The sequence below is a fragment of the Lynx canadensis genome, chromosome A3, assembly GCF_007474595.2.
Source record: "Lynx canadensis isolate LIC74 chromosome A3, mLynCan4.pri.v2, whole genome shotgun sequence".
Lineage (NCBI taxonomy): Eukaryota > Metazoa > Chordata > Mammalia > Carnivora > Felidae > Lynx > Lynx canadensis.
In genome coordinates this window covers 127356320-127377496 of record NC_044305.1, presented here as the reverse complement: position 1 = coordinate 127377496, position 21177 = coordinate 127356320, and the positions used below count along the sequence as shown (strand labels likewise).

Here is a 21177-nt window from a genome sequence, read left to right as displayed (position 1 = left end):
GCTGCCTAAACGAAATAAGCACCTGTTTTGCTGGAGGGAAAAATGCCCCGATGGAATGATGTTGGCTCAGCTTATAAATTCCGGGAGCTGAAATCTGCTAAGCCAGGTTAGCGATTTTAGATCGCTGGGCTGGGCTGCAAGGCGCTCCCCCATCTGCCGCTTCTGTAATGAAGTCATAAGGTTCTCTGTTGTGTTGCCGAATGGGTTGCCAAGAATCCAACAGATGATTTCATTCCGAGCCGAAGGAGGAAAACTGAAGTAGAGTGAGTCTATTAAAGCACTTTCATCTGACAATAAAAATGAGTTAATGGCTAAAATGTGTTTTCAAAACGTTTTAACACTACAAGTAATGGCACTCAAATGGGAAAATGCCTTGAATATTCTCATCGATCATTAATACCATGGTGTCCCTCAAAAGGGCCTGGCATTCCCCAGGGAATTCAAACTGCTAGAGTCCAGTTGTAAGGCAATCCGTGGGAATTCTCAAAAAAAAAAAAAAAAAAAAAAAAAAACCAAGAGACCATTATGGAACCGAACGATTAAGTGCAGGTTTAAAATAGCCCTTTCGATATCTGAGTTCAGTTTTCTAAAATAGACTATTACCTCATCATAGCTAATTTCCCCGTAAACATCAATATTATAGCAGCAAAAAGCCTCTGAGAAATGAGGGCAAAATCCAATTCTTTTTTAGGGATGCCAGTCAGCATGCCCCCCAGTTTCAAATGGTAGCGAATATGGAAACAATCAAGCTGGGGCTTTGCGCTGGACCGGCCCACCACTGGGAAATCATTAGTGAATTTGTTCCCTTTCACTTGTGAAATCAAGAACACGGTTATGAGCAAACTGGTTGGTCAGCCTGTCCCTTAGCTCGAAGGAGGGCTGACAGTCTCAGCCCACCCAGGCCAGTTCTGCCTAATTTCAAAGGGAAAGTGACTCCCTGCAGAGCCAGCAGCTTAGGGACTGAGCTCTAGTCTTGGAAATGCCTTTCCCTGGGCAAGTTATTTATTCCCCTTCTCTGGGTTGGCCTCAGTTCAGCCTAGAAACCAAAAGGAAACACCAAAACACCAAGAAGTTACCCCAAATTTGGGCAGTTCTGACCATCAGTGTTTTAGATTGAACACTGGCAGTTCTCTTGGATTACCAATCTCCATTTTCCCAGAATTCCTTCTTAGGTAAGTGGGTCAACAGGCACCCGGCAACCCCTTTGTCAGAGGGAGGAGCTGCAGAGAAGATCCTGGAGGGTCTCTGTTCCTCTCTCTTCTCCCTGAACATTCCTTCTCAAGTTTCCAGTTCCTCCATGTAACCTTTAAGTGTTGGCCTCCAGTTGTCTTTCTTCACACCTTCTTCCCTCCTCTCAGGTGGGACCCTCCCGACTCCCAACTTTTGCCCATATGCTGAAGACTTCTCAACCTCCGGCCCCAAACTGGACCTCCCTCCTCAACTCCACGCCCTTAAATCTAAATGGATTTCCTGAAAGCATAGCGATTTGGAGGGAGGGGTTAATATCTTTCCCAAATATCCTCCCCCCTCCTTTGTTCAATAAAAGGCATCATCATTCAACTAATTATATGAGCCAGAAACCTGAGTGTCATCTGAGACTTCCCCATCTACTATACTCCACAGACCCATTCTCTCACCAAACTCTATCCACTTAACTCTCCCATCTCCCCGAGATCCACCCCTCTCCATGCCTTCTCTTTGCTTCGGTATGGCCAATAGTCACTATCTCCACCTCTCTCACCCCCTCGAATGCAACCCCAGATACTCCAAGCACCTGAGATCATGTACCAGTCTCTGAGCATGTTATAGGAAATGCCGTGTGCAGAATCAATGCTACTGAATTAAATCTCTTCCATTTCTGTTATCTTACAATATAACACTAAAAAAAAAAAAAAAAAAAAAAAAAGCTTTCCCCTTGTCTCTGCCTGGTTTTCATTCCATGGGCAGCTGTATCCCACATTTGTGCTTGAAGTTTCTTTGCCTCCATAGTTCACTGTCGGGTGGTAGGTGAAATATGACCTAGCGTGTTGAGGCACAGGGAGGTGTTATTGAAAGGAATTCTTCTGGGAAGTGAAGGCCCCTGAAGAATCCCACCCACCCCAGGGCCGTGGGTTGACTTGATTCGTAGGTCTAGATTTTCAGATGCTGAGTTTTCCTAAACTGGGGTCCACCTGTGTACCAAAGGTGACGTTTGGAATTGACAGATCAAAACATTAGGGGTTTTACGTCCCAGGTCAAATTTATCTGGGGGCGGGGGGGGGGGAGGTGGGATGTCAAAAATTATGTAAGTACCAAAAAGACCAACAAAAAACATTTCACATACTAAAAACCTGAAGAATTTGAAGCCCAGGGAGGTTGGCACGCTCCATTTCATCTCAAGCATTGAGGACATCGCAGGGGCTGCAAAGCTCCCTTGAAATGTCGGAGGCGGGAGTGGTTCTGCTTTTGTGTCCAGTTTCTGAAGTGAGCAACCAGCTGGATTTCAACGTATTCTTCATGGCAGATCAAACTAACGTTCTCAAATAAAATCCCCGGCTTGAACCCCAAGCACGTGATGAGGACCATCAACACAGGCTGGACAGGGAAGGGGCGGTGGGGTGGGTTTGCTGAGCACTGGGAGACCTGGCTCTTCCCAGGGGTTAGCTGGGTAGAAGGAAGGCGTGGTTTAGCATAAACGTTTCCAAGCTGGCTGTCAAATTAAGAGGAGGACCATTTTTTTTACATGGTATTCAGGGCCATAAAATCTGACCCAAAGCTCTCTTTCAAGTTTCAGCAACTTTGAACACTCGGTACTCTGGTCACACCAGAATCTGGACAGTACCAACAGCTCTGGCCCCCTTCTTCCTTCTGGGTTGTTGTTGTTGTTGTTTTGCTTGTGTTATTCCCTTTGCCTGGAATGCCCTTCCCCTCTCCTCTGCCTCCAGATGTTCTGTCTGTCTTTCAGTACCCAAATCAAATAGCATTTTCTCCCAGAAACCTCCTATCTGGATTTCCAAGCTGAATGAACCACCTTTGCTGTGAATTCTTTTCAAGGGCTGTCTTCTTCGTTTTCAGAATGTCACCCATTTCACTTTATCCCCCCCGACTCCTGCCCACTGAGCACCAAACATGGGTCCAGCACACGGCCCTCTTCACTGATGTCTGCCAAAATGGATCGGAAACGTTAGATGAGTAGTCACCGCATAGCAACAGTAAGATATCAGTTGTGAATAAACTGAACAGAGAAAATAGTCATGGTAACAGGAAGAGATCAGAGAAAATAAGCCTTTCCCAAAATAGCAGTATTTTGGGGTGCTTGACTCTGTTGTTTTATGGTCACAGATGACTTTGAGAATCTGATGACAATCAGCCTTTTCAGAAAAATGCACACATCCACAGACTCACGTATTTTTTTTTTTTTTGCATATAATTCCAGGAGGTACTAGAAACACACCAAAGCCCAGGAATGGCAACTCCTCATCTGTTTTAAAATCACCAATTCCAGTGTATGAGCAGCCCAACGGGATGAGGAAAGGCATCTTCAAGTGTGTGGACCAACAGACCACACTGAAGAAGAAAGGGAGTCATTTAATGGGAATAGCATGAGCTCTGGACACCTTGGGCAAGTCGTTCTGCCCTTCTGAATCTGACTTTTCCTCATCTGTAAAATGCAAATCATAATACTTCCTTTACAATGTTGCTATTGAGTAAGTAAGATATGCAGATTACGTAGCGAGTGTAGTATCTGGCATGCAATCAGCCCCTGACAACAAATACTAGTTTCTGCACCTCCTGTCTCGCATGGCAAAAACTGCAGCCACAGTGCAAACAAGTCATTTCCCTTTCAGCAATAAATACTGCACTGCTGCTTTGGGGCAAGGGAAGAAAGCCTACTCAGACCACCGTCTCCGTGAAGAGGTGAAGCCGGGTGCTGAACGGCTGCTGCAAGCTCATTCGCATGGCTATTAATCATACAAGAGCCCATTTATGACAAACACAGGTCCCTCCCTTTGCATGACAAGGCATATGGGTCCACAGAGCCCCATTATCCAAAAAAAACAGAGCATTGTGGGCGACACAGGCGAAGCCGAGCGCACACACACAAGCGGACATTGTAAGGCTGTTTGCACAACCCCGCAGTGCTCCTCGAGGATTTCCTGCCAAGGAGACATTTAGATCTCATAGTCTGCTGCAGACATTTGCTCATTCAACATGGCTTCAGGCAGCCGGCTGCAGAAACCCGGGTGCGTGGTCCCCTCTGCTGGCCATCCCCAGGACTGCATGCCGGGGATCCTGGGATGATCCGGCACCCGAGGTGCTGTCAGGATCCCAGCCTCTTCCCTCCTGTCCTTTCTGGAGCAGTGCGGTGCAACAGGCATGAGCTTGGGGATCCGGAGAGCCTAGTTCACATCTCAACAGTATCCCGCGCTAGCCGCAGACCTTGGACAAGTCACGTCACCCCTCAGACCTTACTCTCCCAGATGGGGTCCACAGCACTCATTTGCCTGTGACGAGACCTAATGGAGATGACAGCAGGGCAGAGTGCCTGCGGACGGCCAGTGTGGCACGAACACCTGCCTCCAAGGAGGATGGGCGCTGTTCTCTGACAGCGAAACCAGGAAAGGAAATCAACAAGCACCTGCTGGTAATATCTTTGCTTAAACTGTAGCCGGCGTTTAGAGGGGAAGTGTGACCCTGTCTTCTCATGTCTCATCTCTAACGCTTTTTCAAATTGTCCCCCCCTTACTTTACATTGTGTGTCGTGTTGGTGTGGGCGGCACCGTGTGTCCCCTCAGGCTTTATTTCATCCGGCACCTGAAGTGCCCCATCTTCAGGACGCACACAACTTGAAGGCGGGGGGCGAACTGGCAGAAATTCTCGGCCGAAATGTGTTCTTCAAAGACGACAGAAGGACCACGCCCTTGAACTTCTTAAACTGAGCTGTGATCTGCTTCCTGATGTCCAGCATAGCAACAGCCACACGGACTTAATCAATGTATTTAACAACATTTACTTAACCTCCCCGAGTCTGAGTTTCAATATGAGTAAAACAGAGATTACTTCAACCTCTCCAAGGGTGGCTTTTAGAAATAATGAGACAACATAGGTAAGCAGTCAGATGCATAAGTAAGTGGTAGTTGCCATCATCACTATTACCCTTGTTATTTTTATTGTCTCAGTTCATGACCAAGAGCTCCTCTTTCCGACACAACTATTGATATCTGTGAAGGCTTTAAATATTATCTTAGAGATGTATGCCAATGACTTCCAAATTCACAACTGTTGCCCGACCCCCTCGTCTGAACCCCTGACTCATGTATCCAATTGACTACGTGACTTCTCGTAAGTAGCTGAAACTTAACTCACCCCAAATTAAAGTGTTGCTTTCTCCCCTCAAAAACTGCCCTGCTCCAGTCTTCCGCATCTCAGCGAATGACAATCCCATGTTTCCAGCAGCTCAGTCCCCAAAAGCTGGTGTTATCCTTGACTTTTCTCTTTCTCTCATACCCCATAACCAAGCTAACAAATCCCACCAGCAGTACTTTTAAGATGATCTCAATTCAATTGCTTCTCACACCGTCCCTCATCAGCACCCTAGACCAAGCCACCAGCCATCAACTCGTGCCCAGAGTATCATACTCACCCTTTACACAGATTTCCCAGCGCTGCTCTCATCCATTCCCAACCACCCAGTCAACTGCCTTTCTGGCAGCTTTGCTGATGTTTAAAAAGTTACATTATGTCACTCCTCTACTTAAATTGTTTCAGTGGGGCCCTGTTTTACTTATAGTAGGGTACTAGATCCTTATCACGGTCAACAAGGCATCCTATGTGATGGTACCCCAAAGTGGTTCATCCCCTGCAATCACTGTGATTCAGCTACCTCTGCCTCCTTACCTTTTCTTTTTTGAATGTATGACATATCTTTCTGTCACAGGACCTTTGCACTTCCTAGTCCTTCTGCCCAGAATGCTTTCCCTCCTCCTCCCATATATCTACATGGTTTGCCTTTGGGCCTCCGTTCAAGGTTTACTTTTCAGTGGAGCTCAACCTAACCAACTGGCCCAAAATAGTATTTCTCCCCACCTCACCTCACCCCACCCCACCTCACCCCACCCCGTGCCCAGTCACTGCCTTTATTCTTCTTTCAAATCTCTATTACCATTGACTTGTGTATCTTCAACTCCTAGACTACTGCCTCACACACAGTGGGAATGCCACACATACATACATGTGGAATGAATTAAGTCATTCATTGTAAACAAAACTCCCATGACCCCATGGAGCTTCTCTGTCAACAAAACCTAAGATTTTTCTTCCATATCCCATGGGAGGAGAGGCTCTCAGGTCATCTGGTATTTGGGGCAGACACTGTCTTTTGGATAAGAATGAGGGAGAATTAGTCATTGCAGGGGATGGGGAAATGCATGGTCAGTGAGCATGGTCCTAAGGAGGGACAGTATGAAACCATAAAATAGAAAGTGCATCTTGGAGGGGAGGGGAAGGAGAGAAGGTCAGAAGAATCACTGAGGACTGATTACATACGAACTTTGCAACCAGAAAGTGGGAGCAGGGACATTCCTGGGCAGAAATGCAGCCTGGCACCTTGGGTGGATCAAATGGCTATTGCGTAACTCAAGGCTTGAAGTACACAGGCGATCCCATTGACTGTAATGCCTCTGTAATGCCACCAAGTGAACAGAGAGTCATGGGCTCTGTGCCCTAATCTCATTTTAGCCACTTATGTGCTACAGGACCTTGGGGAAGGTCATTTTCCTGCTCTGAGCCTCATCCTTATCATCTGTTGCCCACACTGCTCCATGTTCCAACCTCCTAGGGTTATACAGTGAGGATATGCAACAATTTCCAAATATGTACCCAGGCAACCTAATGCCCAATCATGAGCTAAGCTAATTAGAAGGGGGATGCACCTTTCCTCCCAGAAACACCATTTCACACTAACAGCACCTTCCACATGCCGCCCCGGTCTTGTTTCTTGAAGCCGTGTGGATTGCAAGTTACATGGCAAGGAGAGTGACGACAGGACGCCAGCACTTTCCAATGTCCCCCGCTATATCAAAATTGGCCCACTGCTGCCATCAGGGAGTGCTACAGAGTTAGTCTGTGAAAAAGCAGTAATTCTGGTATCTGGTAGAATGCCTATACTACTACAGAGAAACTGTTCTCAAGCCCTTGTGTATGTTCGAGGCAGTAAATGTTGTGAAACGCAAAGGCATGCAAACTATAAATAATTTTCATACATTCAACAAAGTTTCCCCCAAGCACCTCTACTGGGAAGTGCTTGGATAGCCTAGTTTAATCCTTCATGTGTATTCAAAGGACTAATATGACATTCTCTAATGCAGACCCTTTTTCCTTGGGAATTCAAGAAGCAATTGAGCACCTGCCAGGTCCCAGCCCTAGAAGCCTCAATCAGGTCTCATTGCAATTATAATAATAGTACAACTGTAACATTAAGGCATTAGGTTGGCGATAATTTGCAAACACCAAAGGTCTACTCTGTGGCTTTCAAATTTCAAATTTGAAAAAACAAATCCCATGAGATGACAAAACAATGATGTTAATACAGATCCCAAGGCTTTGGGAGTCTAGTTGCCCAGGAAATGGCAGCATTTTGTTGGAATAAGTAATAAGCATTTTTCAAAACTTCTAGAAAGTACCACTATACCCAAAGATTTTGTTCAGTTGGCAAATTTCCACTGGCTCTGCTGGGCTCTCTACCCATTTATAGTCAATATAATTTAGCTGCTCCCCCACTGGCAATGAAATCAAATACCTCGTCCTCACCCCACCCTGACACTTGCTCCCAAATTAAACTGACCTCTTCCTTCCAATGACCCTAGTAGATATAGACATAGATGATATAGATATAGATATAGATATAGATGATATAGATATAGATATATAGATATGGATATGGATATAAATATAGATTTTTTTTTAGTTTTTTAAAACATTTATTTATTATTGAGAGACAGAGAGAGACAGAGCATGAGCATGGGAGGGGCAGAGAGAGAAGGAGACACAGAATCCAAAGCAGGCTCCAGGCTCTGAGCTGTCAGCACAGAGCCTGACATGGGGCTCGAACTCACAAACTGTGAGATCATGACCTGAGCCGAAGTTGGATGTCTAACTGACTGAGCCACCCAGCTGCCTCGAGATTTTCTGTATATAGACAACTCGATAGAATATCTATCTATCTACATACACACATCCTGTAAATGCTGTGTATACATTTCTTCCAAAACTAAAATACTTATACATGTCTGTTGAGCTGCTTGAGGGCAGGTCTTAATTATCGCTCCATCCTCAATACCCAGCACAGTCCTTAACAGAGTATAGAAAGTTGGTGAATGGTTTAAGGAATAAATACATGAACATCTGCTCTTTTTAGGGACTAGTGCTCAGTAAGACTCGATCCCTGCAGTGGTCTGAGATAAGAGCACAACCCAGTGAGGGCAAGAAGCCATGTTCAAAGCCCACTGTAAAGGATGGAAGGTTCTAGTGAGGACTGCGATTGGGGTAAAGCAAAAACGTTCCGGAAAAGGGGCGCAAGAGAAGAGGTAACTCATCTGGGCTGGAATAAGCTGTTAAGGTTTCAGGCAGAAGGAGGCTGTGGACTCGGGAGGGAGAAACTTGTCAGTGAACATCCGGCAACCGGTGAGGCTCGGGAGCTGGATGGAAGGTAAGGCCAGATGATGCACTCTTGGTGGGTGGGTGGGTGGAGATGAGGGGCCTTGGGAGTGACAGCTGTCACAGGCTCACTTGGAGATCCTTCGGCAGATCCCAGTCTTCCGGTTACGATGAAGGGGCGGGACTGGTATTCCTATGCGCTTTTACACCTGCGTTACACGTAGTTCTCTGCCAGGTAGACTGATATCCTCGGCTGGCCTGGGGCTTGCCTGGATGCCTGTCCCAGTCCTGGGGTGGGAGTGGTGTCCCCTGCTGTCCACCTCTCACCAGAGCCCCAGGAGTCCTCACATGCAACCCTTCCACGTTCCAGTCACTCCTGCTTACCTGTCTGCCTCTCTTCCTAGAAGGTGAGCACCTCCAGGACAGGAGCTAGGACTTTATGCTTGAATCCACAGCAGGCCACTCAGGGAATACGTGTTTGCTAATAAAAGGGGGGGAAAATGAGTGCAAAGTGACAGCGTGAATACCAAAATCTGTATCCAAGGATCTCGTGTCTGAGTCCCAGCCGTTTGCTTAGAGAAAGAGGGAAGGAAGAATGGGCAGGCAGAAGAGGGGAAAAAATGTGACAGGGAGGAAGGAAGGAAGGAAGGAAGGAAGGAAGGAAGGAAGGAAGGAAGGAAGGAAGGAAGGAAGGAAATGTTTTTCCCCTTTTCACCTAGTTTAATGAAGCTATAACTGGTTTCTGGCATATGAAGAAGCAGACAGGGATCTCATGTTATAGTTGAAAATTAAAAGGAAGGAAACTCGAGCCATCTGAAAGCAATCTACACCCTCAGCGAGGCACAAATGAGCTGAAGACAGGCAGCAAGGGGCTTTGAGAAGAGTCTGCTTCACCCGCTTGGAGGAGACGGTCAGCGACTCATTCGCACAAAGAGAAGCCTGTGACTGTCCCTGCCTTTGGCCCTGCCAATCAGATTTGGAGGCTGAGCTGAGAGAAGCTCAAGGTCAGGGACAGGCATGACAAAATGACATGTCTCCAGGCTGTGGATTCGCATTTGCAGATGTCTCTTTGAATCGAAATTCCCGTGCTGAAACCTGGGTGCACTTGCAGAAGTGGGCTTCGCTGCCTCCAGGCTGGTGGGCCAGCTGTGAGACAGTCCTGTCCCAGGTGAGGACATGCTGACATATCACCGCTGACACGGAGGACCTTGACCTAAAATCCTGGGGACTCGAAGATGACTTCACTCATCCCCTGCTTACCCACATTCTCCTTGTCAGATAACCACGGTCACAGCCACTGTCAGTCCTGTGCTCAGTGCTATTTTAAGTGCTGCCCACGCATGATCTCATGTGATTCTCCCGATGACCCTTAAAAAATAGGTACCCTGTTCAGTTTTAAGAATTATGAAAGTGAGGTCGTTCGCTAAAACAGTTTTTCTTTGGGCAAATGCAAAAGCTTGCAGTTATGTGTCTTCTCCACTAAGGGGCATTATTGTCTCACATTAAAAATGCCAGACCAGGTCAGGGTAGGGCCTTAGCACAAAAGCAGAAGTTTGTAAAAAGGACAAAGCAGAAGGATTGATTTCAATGACCTGGATATTTTCTAAACGTTATTCCTCTTAGTAGTAGAATGTTCAAATTCACAGCTGTAGTACCCAATGCGTACTTAACTCAGTAACTCCCTTAATTCCCGTTCAAGGTCATTTCAAAGGCACTGACTGGTCTTAAAGAGTTGGCCAGCAATGGGCCAAGGCAACTGGGGTGGGGAGAAAAGATTAATAGATTCAACCATTTGGCTAAGTAGTCATCCTCCCCAGCTGCTTTCGCTAATTTCTTACGTCACGTTTTCCACCAAGGGAAACACGGCTTGCGGCTGAATCACCTTGACTCCAGTTGGGAGTGTAAAGTGAAAGAAAAAAAATAGGAAAAAAAAAAAAAAGAAAGAAAGAAAGAAAAAAAAAAAGGCCGACATTCTATCCCAAGCTTATCAAAATGAGTTTCTCTGGCTCACTTTGGCACAACTGGAAAACACTCTGGAAGTGTACATTAAGATAGGAGGGGCTCCTCCATTCGTGGCCGTACCCCCACCCCTGTGCTTATAGACAGATAGGCTGTTTCTACACAGATGGGCTTCCGGACATGTGACACTGCTTTCAGACATGCTCCTGCAGGAAACTCACAATACACAGAGAAGGCAGCAAAGTCACCGGGGGGCTTCCCTGTTTGGATGGATGCACCAAGACCACAATTAAAGCAAACAAACAAAGTCACCGAGTTTATCTCCAAGTTTATTTTAAAGCCCAGCCCAGCTCTTGATGACTCAACCATACGCTATCCCGATTTAAACTTTACCCTGCAGCTGGGGTTCCCAGGCTGGTGTCCGTGGCCACCAATGACTAAATTTGAAAGCACTGCTCTCCATCTGCTGCGGAGCTCACAGCCTCACAGACGGATCAAGTACTGTTTAGGCTGCGTCTTAATCCCACTTGAAGATTGCAAATTTTCACTCAAACACGAGGTCTGAGGCTACTCTGCTGTTCGCACCAGCAGGAAAGCCCGCTATATGAAACAACCTCAAGTCACCTGGGCCCAGCGGCGTGTGGGAAACAACACCGGAGAGACTGTGGAGACAGCAACTCACCTTCACGGCGGCCGAGCCTGTGCCCTTGGCCGTACATTTGAGAAGCGCTGCGCTAGACTAAGGATTTGAAGTCCCCTTTTTTTTTTTAAATTTTTTTTTTCAACGTTTTTATTTATTTATTTTTGGGACAGACAGAGACAGAGCATGAACGGGGGAGGGGCAGAGAGAGAGGGAGACACAGAATCGGAAACAGGCTCCAGGCTCCGAGCCATCAGCCCAGAGCCCGACGCGGGGCTCGAACTCACGGACCGTGAGATCGTGACCTGGCTGAAGTCGGACGCTCAACCGACTGCGCCACCCAGGCGCCCCTGAAGTCCCCTTTTTATTCTGCGTCTCCAAAGGAAGCAGTTGTTTTAGGACGAAGGAGATCAGGAGGCTCCCCTGTACTGATTCAACATGCATTTTGTTTTATGAGTGTTTCATTTACTGACCCCACTTGGCACGCATGAAAGTTCAGAAAATAATCAGGGATAGCATTCACGGAGCCCCACGGTGGACCCAGGTCTTGCGCTAAGTGCTTTACACACGGTCTCCCGCTCCCGGAGCCCAGGACTAGATGGCTACAAAGACTTTACGCTTCTCCCTGTTCAAAATGCCTCCTACTCCTCACTCACCCAGTCTCAGTTTACTCACCTGAAAAAAGGATCAGCCAGAAGCTGGACCAGATGATCACACAGATCCCTCTGAGCAGTAAGCTTTTATGAAACGTGGAAGGCAAAACTATATACGCGTCTTTGTTAAAATAGAAAACCCAGGTGTTTAAATGCAACACTTGCTTCCTTAAGGGGAAAAAAACCCCAGAAAACAATCAACCCATTGTGTGTAGCAATACTTAATTTGACCCTCTACTGTTTTGTGTATTACTGACCAAGCAGCCAGCCTCTCTTAGAACTGACACCAGCAGCTCCTCCTGGGCCCGGACCAGGCACTCAGCAACTCAACACGGTCCCGGGCGTGACCGGGAAGGGACACAGGCGCACGTGGCGGGGGCGCCATCTTCCTGCCCCGGCTGGGGAGCAGGTTGGCATGGCAACGCCGGAGCCAGTCTTCACTTGCTCCCTCCCTTCCCTTTCACGCTATTATCACTGTGTGAGATCTTGCCCCAGAAGAACAGAGAAGTCCTGAGGGCGAGGTCTGATGTCAGGGGAGAACAAGCAAGGCTTTGTGGGGCCCTTCAAGGAGAGGAGGCCCGGCCAGGGCTCTTCGCGCACACAGAGGGGCCTGTGCTCTCTCAGCGTCGGGGGCAGAGAGGTCTGCTCCCGTCCTGCCTGCAGGGCGGGGCCTCCACCAGCACATGGGGGGCCCTGTCCCTCCCCCGACAGGGAGCTGGACAAGGTGGACGGATCTCCACCCGGTGCCCACAGGCTCACCCACACCAACCCCCGTGACCACTGTCAAGCAATCTCTCTCTCATTAGCCATTCTCCCACCTCCCGTTCAGAACGGCACCCCCACCCCTCCACCACGCTTGCAGATCTCTGCCTCCTTCTCACAACCCGTCATCTGCTCCCAGTCTCCTGTCTCCAACCCTCCTGGGCACCACCACTACTCTGAGCCACCTCTGCCTCTGAGAAGCCTCCCGGGTCAGTGAGCTGCCCTGCTGCCTCTGGTCTCCTAAAATGCTTCAGTTGTTCTAATGGCACAGGAGGTGTCACACATCTGATGTTGGTCTGTTTATCACCATTGCTGACTTCGGCTTGGAAACCCCATCGTCTAGGACCAGTTCTGCACGCCGAAGATGCTTACTAAATAGCTTTAAAATGCTCGAACCCACAGAGCATCCCGAAAACGTACTTTTTGCGATATATTTTTTCAATTTATTTGAGGTGGGGGAGAGGAGCGGAGAGAGAGGGAGACAAAGAGAATCCCAAGCAGGCTCTGTCACCGCAGAGCCCGACACGGGGCTCAAACTCACAAACCATGAAATCATGACCTGAGCCGAAACCAAGGGTCGGACACTTAACCGACTTGAGCCACCCGGGTGCCCCCCAAAAACTTACTTTCAAGTAAAATATTCAACTGAGGCTTTAGATCAAAATAAGGAGAGCTAACGCTAATTGAGTCCTTACTATGTGCCCAGCACCACCGGGAGCAGGTGCACATGCTGGCTCATTTCATGAGCAAAGCAGCCTTACTTATGAGGAAGGTGCGATCGACTCTCACTTTACAGATGAGGGAACTGTTGGAGGAGGGATGTGCTAACTGTCTGAACCCACCAGCTAGCGAGCGGGAGAGGAGGACTGTGACCCAGGTGGGCTGGGTCCAGTCTGTCCTCCTAACCATCATGTGGCACAGTGTTTCATGATGACCACCGCTGAACCAACCCCACCTAAAGTCCCCTCTGATGCACACTGTCACGTGTCATTCCCTGAAAGTAGGGACACACGCCTTTGCAAACGTCATCACATTGCCAGGCCCCTTGTGTCCCATGTAATGGCAACTGAATAATTCTGTCAGATGGCCATGTTCCCCTTCTTCCTGGGCCGGCAGCACGGTCAGGAGAGCAAGGTGGCCTGTTGGGAAGTGAGGTCTTTGGAGGAGACACGTTCGGAGCCCGATTTCCTCAGCAACAATTCTCTCCGCAGAACGCGTCTGCCCATTTGCAGCCTGGGCCTAACTCTGCTGTGCAGGTCAGATGAAGTCCCCTCATCCTGGGACCACTAGGCTGGCAGCTTCCAAGCCCCAGAGAAAGGCGGGCTCGCCATCAGGGCTAAGCCAAGCACCCTAAGCTGATTCTCCTATCTTCCAGCACAGAGAAGAAGCACAGACAGAGCTTCAAGAAGCTGGAAAACTGGAAGAAAGGGGCAGAGCAAGGGCACCGGGGCTCACAGCATCAGGATGGGGGCAGGGTGCAGGCTGAGCCCTTTTACTCTGAGAACCAGATCAGCCGTTCTGTGCTCCAGGGCCGATGGAGGCCCTTCCTGCCATGAAAAGGGGGGGGGGGGGGTCCAGTTTCTCACCTTCCAGAGGTGCCTCCTGGTTCCGGTGGTGCAAAAGCGAACCCCACATCAGGGTCCTGCTGGACAACATGCGGGTTCAGCAGCCATGACTCTCTCTGGGGTCATGTTCGGAAAGGGAAAGCCCTGGACGGTCAGGCCCGACTCCCGCGTAGTGACGATAGAGAGGGGAAGGGGGTGTCCAAGGTCAAATGGTGAGTCCGTGCCACAGCTCGGGCCAGAACCCAAGTTAATCCCGACACCACAGCCATCCTGTCCTTCCTTCCTTTTCTTTCTCATCTCTGCTCCTTCTTTTCAAACTTCACCTTATGTCAGTCAAAGGTATCCAAGAGAAATGCTTACTCGCCCTGGTACAGCCAGGCTTCTGGAGCAAAGAGGGTGAGAAGAAGCTCACGGTGAGGTTTTTCCTGAGAGGGAGAAGAGAAGAAACCCAGGTGCCATGTCGTCTCCTCTGCCTAGCCCGTCAGGGAGAACAAACAGACCCCCCAAGAGAAGAGTCAAGGAAGCCCTGACTGATTCTCCTGGTTCTCCAAGAGGGGAAATGGAGAGGAGGGTACGTCATGGGGCTCTATCTACCGGAGACTCCAATCAGAGCAAAGCACTCATCCCTCAAGCTGCTTGCTATTGACATGTTTAAGCCTACTAGAAATGAGGGTGAGCCTGGCTGGCTCAGTCAGTGGAACCCGCTGCTCTTGATCTCAGGGTCATGAGTTTGAGCCCCACATTGGGTGCAGAGATTCCTTAAAGACAACAACAACAGCAATTGGAAGTAAGCCTACCAGAATGGGACAAGGTTAAGTTCAGAGACAGCTCTTCAAGGAGGGAAGGATCCCCAAGTGCCCACAAGCAGAACCAACTGTCGTTATCAAGTAGTGAGCTCCCCGTCCCTGGAAGCATGTAAACAGACACCCGTGGGGCAAGCTGTGGAGAGTCTGCTGGCATCGGAAGATCCGGAGAGGACTCCAAGACAGGATGCCACTGCTCTGTCCAGTGCTGCATTTCAGAGCTCTAGGTGAGGGCCACGTTCAGGGATGATCCTTAACTGCTCCTCATTGGTTTATCAGAAGGATAGCACGGCATGCAGAGCGGAAGGGGAGACAGTCACAAGTGAGTCTGAGTCCTGACCACCTAGGAGCGGGGGGCCTTGGGCAAGCTGCTTCATGTCTCTGAGCTGCAGTTTCTTCTTCTGTAACGGGCATCCTGGTGTGCTTGTGGACCTCTGGTGCCGGGAGCACAGACCTCAACACACCCAACACGCCCAAGGAAGTGGTGCAGGTCAGCGAGGCCAATTCTAACCCATCCGTTCGTCTTTCAGCCGGCACGAGTGGCTGGAGGGCGTCGGCACCAGGGTGCGTTAGGCTAGAATAGATTCTACATACTACATACGTGTGCGTGTCTGTGCGCGTATGTATGTATATACACACACATACACGTATCTGGGTATATACAGACACACGAACATATACATATAACTTTTTTCTTTTCATTTTTTTTAAGTTCATTTATTTTTGACAGAGGCAGAGTGCGAGCACGAGCTGGGGAGGGGCAGAGAGAGAGGGAGACACAGAATCCGAAGCAGGCGCCAGGCTCTGAGCTGTCCGCACAGAGCCCGACGTGGGGCTCAAACCCACAAGCTGTGAGATCATGACCTGGGCTGAAGCCGGACGCTTAACCAACTGAGCCTCCCAGGCGCCCCACATAACTTTTTTCTAAGAGGAAGGGAGAGGAGCACAGTTCTAAACACCCCGTTGCAGTTTTCACCGGGAAGAAGCGGACCTGGCTGTCTGTAAAGTTGAGTTTTGCTACCAGAGAGCCCTGGTGCAAGCTATGCTGTTCCGTCAGTGTTTCTGGATGATGGCGATGGATTCCCTCCTCCTCTTTCCACTTCTTTTCTTGGTCCCTCTCATCCGATTCCACTCACTAACACCTCCATGGGTCAGAGAAGAGATCGACTCAAATTAGTCAATCTGATTATTTTTAGTCACTGTTGGGAACAAGGTGGGAGGCTAAGGAGGAGGCTACTAATGGATTCTAAAATGCAGAGTTGAGGAATTATCTGTGCACGATGATCACTCTGGCTACTTCCTCTCCACTGCCACCACAGATGTTTGAACACTGGCCCTTATTTATAGAGTGCCATTCTGTACTAGGGGTGTCTCTCGCCCAGCTCCCAACTCCTACTCACCCTTCAATACCCAGCTCAATTTGGCCCCTCTTGGAAATCTTTCCTGACTTCCCAGGGCAGAGGACATGCTCCCTTTCTGTACTTTGTGCATGCAAGGGCCTCCTACCCACTATCTGCGTCTGTGCCTCCTTTGTCATCGTCACAAACATGATCTCCTTGGACGGATGAGCAGGCTTAATTTGTCTTGATGGTTTCCAGTCCTCATACATTCTCAGGTATTGGGACTCAGGTATTGTCTGGCCAGTGAATGTGTACTTTCTAAAGAGAACATTCTTACTGTCCTATTCAACTAGGAGAGGATTAAGAGATAGATATTACCCGTTTGTTTTCTGACTAGAAAAAAAAAAAGGTATCAAGACCTAAATTCCACCATTTCTACTAGAAAAGCTTGGGCTTTTGCCAGCTACTCCCTCCAGTCAGAAACAAGGCTCATGTTCTCACCGCTTTCTGGCAATTTGAGTGCCAAGACCCCACACGAAACCACCAATGTTCAACATTCACTAGGGCACCAGGAGGCAGGAAGCGCCATGAATTCATCAGCTCCAGAAGACCATCTCATTCAGCCCATCTGCATGAACCTATTTCCCATCTGAGGAAGCTATGATCTTATAATGTTACCAGGAGTAGGTATAAAATAAGCACGTCAAAAATGAAGTATTTTTTGATCAATCAGAACAAATTCAGGGTCAATAAAATTAGACCCTTAGTTTCATCTAACTCCAATCTCCTCAGGCCATCAATCTGGGCTTAAAAAACTCTTCCCGCTCTAGGCTGCCCTCAAGTGCACTCAACATCCTTGGCTGGGCATTCAAGGCTCCTGGTTAGCCTTCCATCTCCCCCCTCTGAAGGGGCCTCTCAGACTTGCCTCACCTCACACTCCAGTGACTGTCAGGCATGGTGACAGGCACCGGGCATCCCCTGCTTATGTCCTTCCTCTGCCTGGAAACTCCCAACACCCCTCCCTGATGTTCCCCACCCTCCTTGCCATTCACTGCTCCTCACCTCTAGGACTGAGTGGAGACGACATGCCCAAGAAGCTGCCCCGTCCTGCCCCTCTGTCTGCATCAGGAGCGTCCCCTTGGGCTCCCTCACAGCCACAGATCAGTTGTGTTGGTTGGTCACTAGCAAATGTCCCACTAAAACCATAAACCCCTCGAGAGCAGGGTGTAAACCTAGTCGTCATCTGTACCCAGTGTCTACACTAGCACTGACGCAGAATAGGCACTCAGGTGTTTGCTGAGTGAATTCATCCTGCCTCTACCCTGAAGGCAAGACTTGGTAATACACTATGTGAATGCATTTCAAGAGAACCGGTAGAAGTGACCTGTGCGAGGTGCCCGTGGAAAATGGCCACTCTAGCAAACTGGCTCCACAATGACCAAATCAGAACAACGACTCATTTCGACCTCATTTACCAACGCAACTTTCTCAAGCAGCTTGAAGTAGCATTGGACCATGGGCACTAGAACAGGGCTGCGTCTCATTCATCTCCAGAGTCTTGTTACCAATACAGGTTTTTGAACGGATGGCTTGTACTTTACTGGGCAAGAGCATCCGTCCCTTTCTCTACTCAGGGAGGCTTCGGAGATGGGGCCTTTAGAGATGTTCTAGGGAAGAGGGAGGAAAAGTAGGAGAATCTCTGGAAAGGCCAGCCAGAACATAAAAGCCCACGTCCTTACAGTGGCTTATGAGGCCCTACATGATCTGACTGCTTCTCTCTGCCCTCACCCCCTTCCACTGTGCCCTGCTCCTTCTGCTCCAATCCTACTGGCTGCTTGCAGTTCCTTAAGCACATTCCCGCCTGAGGGCCTCTGCTCCTTCTAGCCTCACTCCCTCCCTCTGTCTACACCCTACTCCAGTAACACCTAGCCAGGGAGGCTTCCCCTGGACCCTGTTTAGAACAGCAGTCCTGCTCTCCCCACATCCCATCTCTCTGGCTTGCTTTATTTATTTAGGTTTTCCTGTTTTACTTTTTTCCATAACACTGAACACTGCCTGATACAATGTACAAATGTTTATTTGTTGATGATCCCACAATTGGTGCTGTAGGCCTAACACCAAGATGGCACCTTCTTCGGAGCTAACGCACACACAAGGCACAAGGTTACAAAAGAACCCAATGGGGGGGGCGCCTGGGTGGCGCAGTCGGTTAGGCGTCCGACTTCAGCCAGGTCACGATCTCGCGGTCCATGAGTTCGAGCCCCGCGTCAGGCTCTGGGCTGATGGCTCGGAGCCTGGAGCCTGTTTCCGGTTCTGTGTCTCCCTCTCTCTCTGCCCCTCCCCCATTCGTGCTCTGTCTCTCTCTGTCCCAAAAATAAATAAACGTTGAAAAAAAAAAAAAAAAAAAGAACCCAATGGGGGATCAAAGCTACACTTAAGTAGCTCTAGATAAGACTGGAGAGGAAAAGGAGCTAACATTTGTTGAGGAAGAAACTATGTTAATGCATTTCAACTATATCCTTTGATCTTGACCACAAGTGGACAACATAGGGCATATTGTCCCCATCGTACCGATGGGGAAACAGAACCTCAGGAATTTGAAATGATCTCAGCAAAATCACTCAACTAAAGAAGCAGAACCGAGATTTGAAATCGGGTCTGTCTAATTCTAAAAGCTCTCCTCCTTCCTCTAAATTATGCTGTGGCCTGGTGGCCACTCTAGGGAAAGAAACCATAAGAGGAAGAAAAAGGAAGGGAGCACAAGACAATCCTATTCCCTCAAAGAATGAGAATTTGGTGTAAGCCACAAGTCTAGGATGAAACCGGAAAACACCTTAGAGATCACCTGGTCTTGCTTTCTGTGCTACACTCAGCTGTATGAAATGTTTCTGCTTTTGGTTTTAAGGGAACTCAAGGCATCTAGATGAAGAAGAAGAGCTTTTGGACAGAGGGCAGCAGAAGGTAACACCAGCAAGTGGAGAAAGATTAACAGGTGCATGGCCTTCTCAGTGTATTGGCATCTCCTTCGTGACTCCTGGTCTTGTCCCGGTGGGCGTCCTGGGCCAGCTTATGCAGATGTGTTAGAATACCAGAACCCAGGCTGCTGAGCCCTCAGTAGAACCTGAGTCATCTGGGAGGGGTGTCGGTTCATGTCACGTCCGAGTTCAACGAAGAAGTTCAAGCAGATGTGGCCCAGTCCTTGCAGATCCATAATGGATCAGGAGGAGGTGACAGAGGAGGAACGCAGTAACAACAAAGAACCCATGTGCCTGGCAACCTGCAGCTGGTGTGTGGCGATGGTCCTGGATGAGAACTTTGCAAACTAAAAATGTCTCAAAAAATGTTACAGCCAGTGCGAGGCAAACCAGACCTCTGGCACGAGACCCGAATTCCATCCTGGGTTTGCTACTTAAGGACTTTCCTGCTCACCTGAGTCTGCACGGCAAGGATGGGCAAGACAGGAACCCAGATTGTGCTTCAGAGGAAATGAATTCTGCAAGGACAAGTCACCTGGAGGTACAGTTCTCACCTGCTCTCTCCTGCATGCAGTTCTAAGCTCCTCTACCTCATGCCTAAACACTCACAGCTCAGGACAGCTACAGCTCCCACTCAGAATGTACTGGTAGAACCCAGGGACCTTTAACCACTTTATGTATGTATGTATGCACGTATGCATGTATGTTTATTTATTTCTTTTGAGAGACAGAGAGCGAGCACACGAGCAGGGGAGAAGCAAAGAGGGAAGCAGCAAGGGAATCCCAAGCAGGATCCGCACTGTTAGCACAGAGCCTGACGCAGGACTCGATCCCACAGACTGTGAGGTCATGACCCGAGCCGAAATCCAGAGTCGGACACTCCACTGATTGAGACTCCCAGGCACCCTCCCTTTAACCATTTCAAAACTATAACCTTGGGGTGTTTTTTTTTTTTTTTCCTTTTATGTGTATATGGTGTCAGGAGGCATGACTTCTAATCAAAGATGACAAATCTGGTGAAGTGACCACCTTAATACTTTCCAGTATTCTATAAGCACACACAGCGCACATCCTTTCCACTAAACAGGAAAGTTACCGTTGTGCTGTCTGCCATAGCCAAAGTCACTTGTTTCTTACCCAGCACTGTGTCTTGTGATTCAGGCTCACCGATCCAGGCTGATGGGACAAACCCACTGAACAAGATGGCCGCGGCAAGTCTGGCTCCCAAGTCAGGGCCGTGCCCGCTGGAGTCCCGTGGCTTCTCTGTCCTTACGTGAGTGATAATCTGCTAAGAGGGAATGCAAGTCATGTTATTTTGAGAGGCCATTTCCTGTTCTCCTCTAGAAACAAGACATCTTTTAAGGAGACCAGAGAGAATACCAGAATCACAGATTACCAGGGCTGGAAGAAATCAATGCAATAGCCTTCTCTAACGCTTTCATTTTGTAGCCGGGGAAACTGAGGCTCAGAGAAAACAGTGTCATTCAAGGATTCAGCAACTTGGAGAATTCAGATCAGAACATGTCTCTGACTCTCTCAGAATTTTTTTAAAGAGCAGCTTCATGGTCCGGCTGACTTCTCCATTGACCCTGAATGGGAAGGGTTTGTTTATTTTATTTTATTTTATTTTTTTAATTTAATTTTTTAAACAGATATTCAAAAAGGGAGGTGGGACTTTTTCCAGATCGCTGTTTTTGTAGTTTTGCCCCTGGGAGCTAAATTAGTGAAACAGTCTACCTCAGGCATGTGGTTGGGATTGTTCTGTTTCCCATTAGAAAAATATTGTTATGGGGGCGCCTGGGTGGTGCAGTCGGTTAAGCGTCCGACTTCAGCCAGGTCACGATCT

The 21177-nt window shown here is 48.5% G+C and overlaps 1 protein-coding gene across 3 annotated transcripts in view; it reads right to left on the bottom strand.

The window, feature by feature from the left end:
- The window catches only part of CYRIA (CYFIP related Rac1 interactor A), a 108159-nt gene that overhangs the window by 43096 nt on the left and 43886 nt on the right, over positions 1-21177 (bottom strand). The window contains exons 3-4 of one of the 3 annotated variants that reach the window (XM_030311614.1): positions 20469-20619; positions 9019-9115 (exon numbers count right to left, since the gene is read on the bottom strand). The gene's annotated coding sequence lies outside the window, so the exon portion shown is untranslated. The remainder of the gene's footprint in view (positions 1-9018; positions 9116-20468; positions 20620-21177) is intronic. The other 2 variants (XM_030311613.2, XM_030311612.1) reach the window with 2 other exon arrangements.